Source organism: Lactuca serriola, chromosome 6, assembly GCF_051521515.1.
Source record: "Lactuca serriola cultivar US96UC23 chromosome 6, Lser_US96UC23_V15, whole genome shotgun sequence".
NCBI classification, from domain to species: Eukaryota; Viridiplantae; Streptophyta; class Magnoliopsida; order Asterales; family Asteraceae; genus Lactuca; species Lactuca serriola.
The window spans coordinates 17607915-17615946 of record NC_136413.1 but is presented as its reverse complement, the minus strand read 5'-3'; the positions used below and the strand labels follow the sequence as shown (position 1 = coordinate 17615946).

The 8032-nt window shown below is 36.7% G+C and overlaps 1 non-coding gene across 1 annotated transcript; it reads left to right on the top strand.

The window, feature by feature from the left end:
• The first annotated feature begins 276 nt into the window (after positions 1-276).
• On the top strand, positions 277-383 carry LOC145060776 (small nucleolar RNA R71). Its single transcript, XR_013686960.1, has one exon. It is a non-coding gene; the product is annotated as a small nucleolar RNA R71 (small nucleolar RNA).
• The last annotated feature ends 7649 nt before the right edge of the window (positions 384-8032 follow it).

The following is an 8032-nucleotide window of genomic DNA, read 5'->3' as shown; positions in this document are numbered from 1 at the left end:
ATGACATGTATAGGTTGATGCATTTTCGTCATTCTTCAGTTCATATTCTCTAACTTAGCCATAACATCCTCCAAATCTCCTCCATTTCTACTTCCTTTTAATATAGTCACATCCTCTTGTGGGTTATGTTATTCTCTCAAGTGCTTTGTGAATTCTTCAACCAAATCTTTAGTGGTGGTCGGATCTTTCTTTGTAATTAGGCCTTGCGAATCAAGGAGTTTCCTTGTTGTAATATTCACCCCATGATAAAAAATATAGACTACTTGTTGCACGCTCAAGTCATATTGAGGACAAGTTCTCAAAAGGCCTTTATATCTCTCCCCAACTTCGTATAAGGATTCTCCATCTTCTTGTTGAAAATTAGCAATCTTTTTCTTGAGTTTGGAGATTTTTGATGGAGGTCTAAATTGATCAATAAACACTTCACAAAGGTTCTGCCAAGTTCTTATTATTCTAGGTGATAAAGATTTCAACCATAGTTTTGCTTCTTCAATGAGATTTACTAGAAGCATCCTTGTAGAAACGCATCTCTTGTGACATTTGGAACATTGAAATAATTACCAATGTGCAAAACTTCATCAATATGATTGAATGCATCTTTGTAGTCTTTCCCGTAAAATGGTATGTCTTTGAGCATAAAAAGGATATGCCCTTTTTGCTCAAAACCTGTTGTAGCTGGAATCTTGGGTGGAACTAGACGTGGTCCTTTTCCATTTCACAATCTCTTCTTATACTCCTCCATTGTCATTTAGGTTATATCTGTCATCTCTTCGACATCGCTTTTTATCTCTTCTTGTGAATCCTCCTCGGTAGATGTTTTTGGCTTGTACCTTACTTTTTTCACTCTTGAATGTGTCAAATTGGAAAGTGCTATTTGAATCGTCGACCTTTTTGTTGTTCTTTTTGGGGAAAGCTAACTGTGGATTTTTAAGTGGTGAAATTATTGGAGTTTTATATCCTCGGGTCATAAATCACTGAAACAAAACAAAATGTGTAAAAACAAACTAGAAAGAAAATAAACAAAAAATTGAAAAGTATTGAACTCACATCGTGAGAGATGTCCCTCATGTCATGAGAACTAAACAAACAAAAAAAATAAAAATTTTGCAGAAAATTAACTTTTTGCGGTTTTTACCCCACAAAAAGGAATAATTAACCTAAAGCAATTAAATTAACAACTAAAATAGCCGTTCCTCAGCAACGGCGCCAAAAACTAGTTATGAAACTTATATACTACCTATTTACAAATTTATAATCCTAACCAACTTAACTAACTAATTTCACTTAAACAGTGTACCTAGTTAAATTTATAGAATATGTTAGGTAAGCTGGGTATCGGACGTAGGGAAAAGATTTAGCTAATATTAATACTACTAAAAATTAGTCTAAAAACAATAATTAAAATGGGGAGGGGTTTATATGATTTTTCAAGTTCAAATTAAATTACCACTAAGCACACACACACACACACTCAGCTAAAAACGATTGTAAACAAATTAAGAAGACACTTCCGTTTAGCTTCGAATCCCCGTTTTCCTATATGTAGTTTCTACCTATGGATGTATTCAGCTGGTTACCAATTAAAATATAATTAGCAGTCTTGATCTGATCTCTTAATATTGTCACCAATTCATGAACTACTATGTAATGATCATACACAAGCAAACACATAATTGATTATTAATGATAATTGGGCGGTGTAAGATATATCTAGATGATTATCATTGATCAAGACAAATAATCAAACATGATTATGATGAAATTATGTTCTCATACATAGCTAAAGTTGTTACCTTTATCACTTAATCTAAGATGTGATTAATCCTAGCTCTAGCAATTTAATGATCATAACTACTAGGTAAACAAGTTTATGCAATTAAAATGGTCATTAAAATACACTTAACTTGAATCAAAGCAATAATGAATGAAACTTTAACATGCTAGGTATTGATAATCAAACACATGCATTAACAACCTTCAAAAAATCCAAATATAAGCAAGAAACTAGCACATAGCATTAGGGTTCATCTACAGTAAATGAAAGCCTAATGATTAGCTACTCATAGCAGAAAATAAGCACACAAATACATAAGAATTTGGTATAATTAAATCAATGCAAGCCGAATGTGATGTTTAATCTTCAAAATCTTGATCATCAATTTGCTTCTCTTCCAAAGGGTTGTTTTTCTCTCTTCTCTAGCTTCTGAATTCGAATATCTCTCTAGAATATCAGATCCAGCCTCTCCAAAATTGATTATGTAAAGCGGTATTTATAGTTTCCTTATAACGCATCTCACATCGTGAAAATTAGGGTCTCACGTCATGAAATTAGTGAAATTCGTGTCTCAAAAGGAAACATGCTTTACGCATAATGATTTTCTAGAACAAGCATTCTCATGTCATGAGCTTAACCTCTCACGTCATGAGTTTTATTGCAACGCCACAATTTTAGAGTCTTCCAATAGCAATCGTTCGCATTCTAAAGACCTTTCAGAGCGAACACAATGTCGCATCCTATCGCCTCTCGCTCTGATTCTCACATTGGTTTCGATCCTCCTGTCGCAATGATTCTTATTATCGTATCTAGGCATAATGATGCCTATTTCGATCCAATTGTATTGACTTCCACTTCGGTTCCGATCGTAGTTTCATCTAATCGTAGCGATGATGCTTTCACATTGTATCTCATCTTATTCTCCTTTCGTTCACATCCTATTGCAGCGATGCTCCATAATTACAGCTCGAGTCATTAAAATTCCAACTTTTTTTCGGTTTTGGCCCATTTTCTTCAAGAGTGTCCTTTTTAGCTATAAAGTAGAATTTAAACATTATAAGTACCAAATATCTTGATTATTAACTAAAATGTAGCATGAATGTATTAAAATAAAGCATAAATATATGAATAAATATGACATTATCACTTATGCAAGGCATAGGAAAGTTACATAGGGTGTAACCCGCTAAGTGTGGATCATAATTCTAATAGGCTATGCATGGCATAGCTTACATTACGTAGGGTGTAACTTATGTTACACAAGGCATAGTCACGGCAAATCAAAACCCTATTTCTTCGGTTTTGAAACCTATTTTAGGGCTCTAACTTATGGAAAACCATCTCATGTTAGGGTTTATGAGTATTCTAACACTCCTAAGTGTACATGAAACCCTAAATACCTTGGATCTATGTTTTCTCTATTATACATGCAAATATGAATATTCCAAGGTATTATCCTAACTAGCATAAGAAACATTAATTCATATGGAATAATATAAGCTAGAAGGCATACCTTTTGGTGTAGCTTGATTCCATGGAGCTTAAGAGCCTAGTGCCCCAAGTGTGACACCACAAATGGTTCACACAACACCAAATACACTTAGAATAACTTAGAGAGAAATGAACCACTTCATGAAATCGGCTAGCCCTCACCATTCATTCATAGTCCATGATTTTTGGGAAGAATAAAATGCTTATATAGTGTGTCACAATTAGGGTTACACCATGTAAACCCTAATTGTCATGGCCTTTCATTTCCAGGATCCATGGGTGCAAAAACACCATGGAGCATCCATGCAGTATCCTATGGATTTTAGCCCAACTTGATAATCCATGGATCATTAGCCCACTATACAAGTATAGATGATTTACACAATCAACCCATATATTAAATTAGTCTCCTTTTTGATCACTTAATTAATTCCAAATTAATTCTTGATCAATACTAATTAAATAATCTTATTAATATATTAGAACTTATAATATATTAATAAACCTTAAGTGTTATTTCTCTCATTTTAGTCTATCCAAATGCATGATGCCATGCAACCCAAATGGACCATGTCAATTGGGTCAAGTACATACCAAATATAGTTATGGGCTTAGACACTAATCCAACACAACCTCCATCACCTAAGATAATTCCTTGAGAAACCCTTACCACCTCTCACTTGTTTTGAGCCTTGGAATCATTTATGAGCTTATTTCTCGAATTGAAAGGTGGAATCCTGAAGAACAAGGTGGGTGGCAAGGTGTATAGAAGAAACAATCAAATATAGATCGAACAAGGTTACTTCATTCCTGGACCATTGTGAGTAAAAAGCTTCCAACTTTCTCATCTGTTTCATAGATCTTGTTAATGATCATATTTGTCACTTTTTGGTCCATTGAGCCTGTGTTTTGGGAGTTGAGGCAACTTCATTTCCTTTTGATCTATATAGAACATTCTTCAGACTTATGGGACTTAGAAAGTTGTGCTTTGGTGCATGTTTATTAAGCCATGCTAGTTGTGCTAGCATTATTGGGTCATTTTAGTGCACAAAGTTTATATCTTGAAAGCTTGTGACCTTGTTATGGATAAAGTTAGAATCCTTATCCATCTAAACATCATATTCATTCAGATTTGAAGGTTGGAGACTTGGACTTAACGGTTGAAGTAGAGAAAGATGCATTTTTGGTTCCTTTGAGGCTTAAAGACTAGCTCTTGGTTGTTTAGACAATCCTAATGGATAAATTTGGAAAATTTATCCATTACGAAGTTATTATGACTAGATCTGAGCTTTGAGTGAAAATTCTTAATGTGTTAGGTGATTAAAATTAAGTTTGGCAATAAACATTGTATGTGGGGCGTAATCAAGGCTACACCCAGTGTAGCCTGATTTTGCACCCGTTTTTCTGGATAAGAATCTACACCTACTTAGAGCTAGGTGTATGTCGTGAGTAAGTCAATGAAAGGTTGACCATTGACCTTTTGAACAGTTTGACTTTTCGTTAGTTATTAGGGTTTGAGGACTTAGAAGGGAAAAATGGTCTTTTATGTACGTGAGGATTTATCTTGGTATTTGGAACTGCTTAGTTGTATTTACCTTAACTGCTAATTAGGGTTTGGTTTGTGCATATGTTTAGTGGGAGGAACTTTAGCACTGGCAGCTCATGTGTAAGATCTATTCGTTTACCAATCAAGGTGATTTCTCTCACTATACTTGCCTGTGTGGTAGTATTTGTTCATGCTGAACAGTTGGGTCTTACTTGATATTTGTTGTTATTTTCTATCTAGAGTTGTCGATAAATCTCGGGCATGTTTTTAATCCACTGAGATTGCTGATAGTCTATAGGGTTGCTGATAACCCACCGGGTGTGCTGTTAACCCTCTAAGATTACCGACAATCTCCAGGGTTGCTGATAACCCATCGAGTTTGTACACGGAATTAGCGATTTAATGTGTGGCAATAGTCCCAGAAACCCAAATCCTCATAAAGGATGCTCTAGTGAGGATTTGGAAGCGAGTAAGAGATCTGCTCGTGGGGACTCGGCGAGTTGTTCTTGGACTCGGTGAGTCGGATCGCAAATCGGTTCATTCGTCCCAAGTAGTGAGTCAAGGGTGACTTAGTGAGTGGGGAGAGGGACTTGTCAAGTAGGACCGGGTTAGTAGGAGAAGGACTTGGCGAGTCTGCGCCATGACTCGGCCAGTCCAGTCAACTGGAAGTTGACTTTGACCAAGGAGTTGACCTTGGACCAGGGGTGGGCAAGTCATTTGACCTAAGGGTATTTATGAGTGGCTAATCTATGTTTATGGATTTATATCCGAAGGATTGCCGGTGCAGCAGCCAGACGTCTAGCAATCAGACTTTCGGTAGCTACTTTCGAGGTGAGTTTACTTCCAGTAGCAACGGGTCTAAGGCACCAAGGCCGGCCCGTATAGACGATATGGTAGTATAAGAGTGTGGGGCAGAGCCCGTATCTCGTAGTTGAGTTTGATTATTTTATATGCCAGTATGATAGAATTGTTTATACTCGTTGTCTGTGTGATACTTGTATGTTATGGTTTAGTAGCTGAGTGTAGGCAAGGCCCGTATCTCTCTGATAGTGGAGTGTGGGCGAGGCCCGTATCTCTTAGATAGCGGAGTGTGGGCGAGGCCCGTATCTCCCAGATAGCGGAGTGTGGGCGAGGCCCGTATCTCCCAGATAGCAGAGTGTAGGCAAGGCATGTATCTCCCAGCTAGTGGAGTATGGGCGAGGCCCGTATCTCCTAACTGTTCATTGTATGGTTGCATGGTATGAGGTATTATGGGGGAACTCACTAAGCTTCATGCTTACGGTTTACAGTTTTGTTTTCAGGTACCTCTTCTTCAAGGGGGATGGAGCTGGCGCGGTAGCGGCATATCATACACGCACATTGTTTTCCGCACCATGAGTCATTCTGGGATTTTGTACTCTGATAGTTGATTGTTTTCATGTTTCGGTTTTCAGACATGATGTATGTTATGAAATGGTTTGACCGGACAGTGTTTTAATTACAATCTTTTTCTAAAGTATTGTTTTAAAAAGAAAATTTTTGGACGTGAAATTTGGGTCGTTACAATTAGCTAAATAGCAAAACAAACAAATAAGAAACAGAAGAAAAAAAAGGGGGAAATATTGTTTTTGGTGTTTTAGAATTTTTGAAAATAAGTTGAGAAAATAAAAATAAAAAAATTTAAAATAAAGTAATAATAAAATAAAATAAGATAAAAAACACCAAAATAAAATAAAATTAAACACAATTAAAATATTTTTGTATTTTTGAAATTTATTTAAAATGTAATAAATAAAAGAAATTTAAAACAAACAAAGATAATAAATATACAAAAGGTACACAAGGATACTGAAAAATCCAAAACATAGATGAAAGGTGGACTACGAACTACTACGAGCGTCCGCACCAATTCGCAGTGTTAAAGTAGATCGCAAACTACTGCGAGCATTCGCACCGATTTGCAGTGTGAACTTTATTGATTAGGAAGTGGTTTTGGTAAGGATTCAGCTTCCATCATTCCCAGGCCTTGAGATATTCTATTAAAGGTGGTCTCAGGTAAGGATTTTGTGAATATGTTAGCCAATTGATCAGAAGATCTCACGAAGTGAACTTCAATGTTGTCGTCTTCTACGTGATCCTTGATGAAATGATACCTCAGTGCTATGTGTTTCATCTTTGAGTGTTGCACTGCGTGGTGACAAATTTGAATAGCACTTTCAGAGTCACAATATAATGGGATTCTTTTAATGCTTCAGCCATAATCACGAAGCTAGCTTTGAATCCAAATGACTTGAGATGTGGAAGAAGCAGCAGCTATATATTCAGCTTCAGCAGTTGACAACCGAACCTTGTTTAAATTTGGACATTTTAAGAAAGCGAGTGAGAGTTTCATACAAGGCTCTTGGAGCTTGCTTAAGACCATAGACTACCTTGTCCAAGATGTAGCAGTGATTTGGATACTTCCTGTTTACAAACCCAGGAGGTTGTTCCACCTATAATGTCTCTTCTAATTCCCCATTCAAGAACAACATTTAACATCCATCTGAAACACCTCAAAGTTCTTGTGTGATACGTATGTCAGAAGATGCGAACAGATTCCAACCTTGCAACAGGTGGGAAGATTTCTTCGTATTTGATGCCTTCTTCCTAACAATATCCCTTAACCACGAGTCTCACCTTGCTTATTATGACACACCTTTCTTTATCCATTTTGCTGCGAAACACCCACTTTAAACCTACAACCGATGCATCCGGTAAAGTTGGAATTAGCCTCCAAACTTTGTTTCGTTCAAACTCATTGAGTTCGTCTTGCATCGCTTGCACCCAATCAGAATGATCAAGAGCAGTATTGACTGTTTTAGGTTCTACCTTGGAAATGAATAAGTTAAACATACAATATTCTACTTGAGAGAATAATGCAGTTTGTTTTGCTTTTTGTTGAGATCTCGTAAGGACTCCTGCAGAAGATTCACCGATTACTTGGGATTTGGGGTGATCTCTAGTCTATTTGGCTAGAGCTGGATAATTTGTATCATAAGAGGGATCCAATTCAGCATTTACTTCTTCGAATTCAGATTGAGCGTCCGAATCGTCATTCGCATCCTTATTCTCCCCCTCGAATGACGAGTGGTCCTCTTCTTCAGGAATTGAAGTATCTCCTATGAATGGAGGTTCGAGAGACACTTTGAGAGGTTAGTAATTTGAAGCAGAAGGTGGGTCAGACGAAAGAGAAGAAGTGTAAC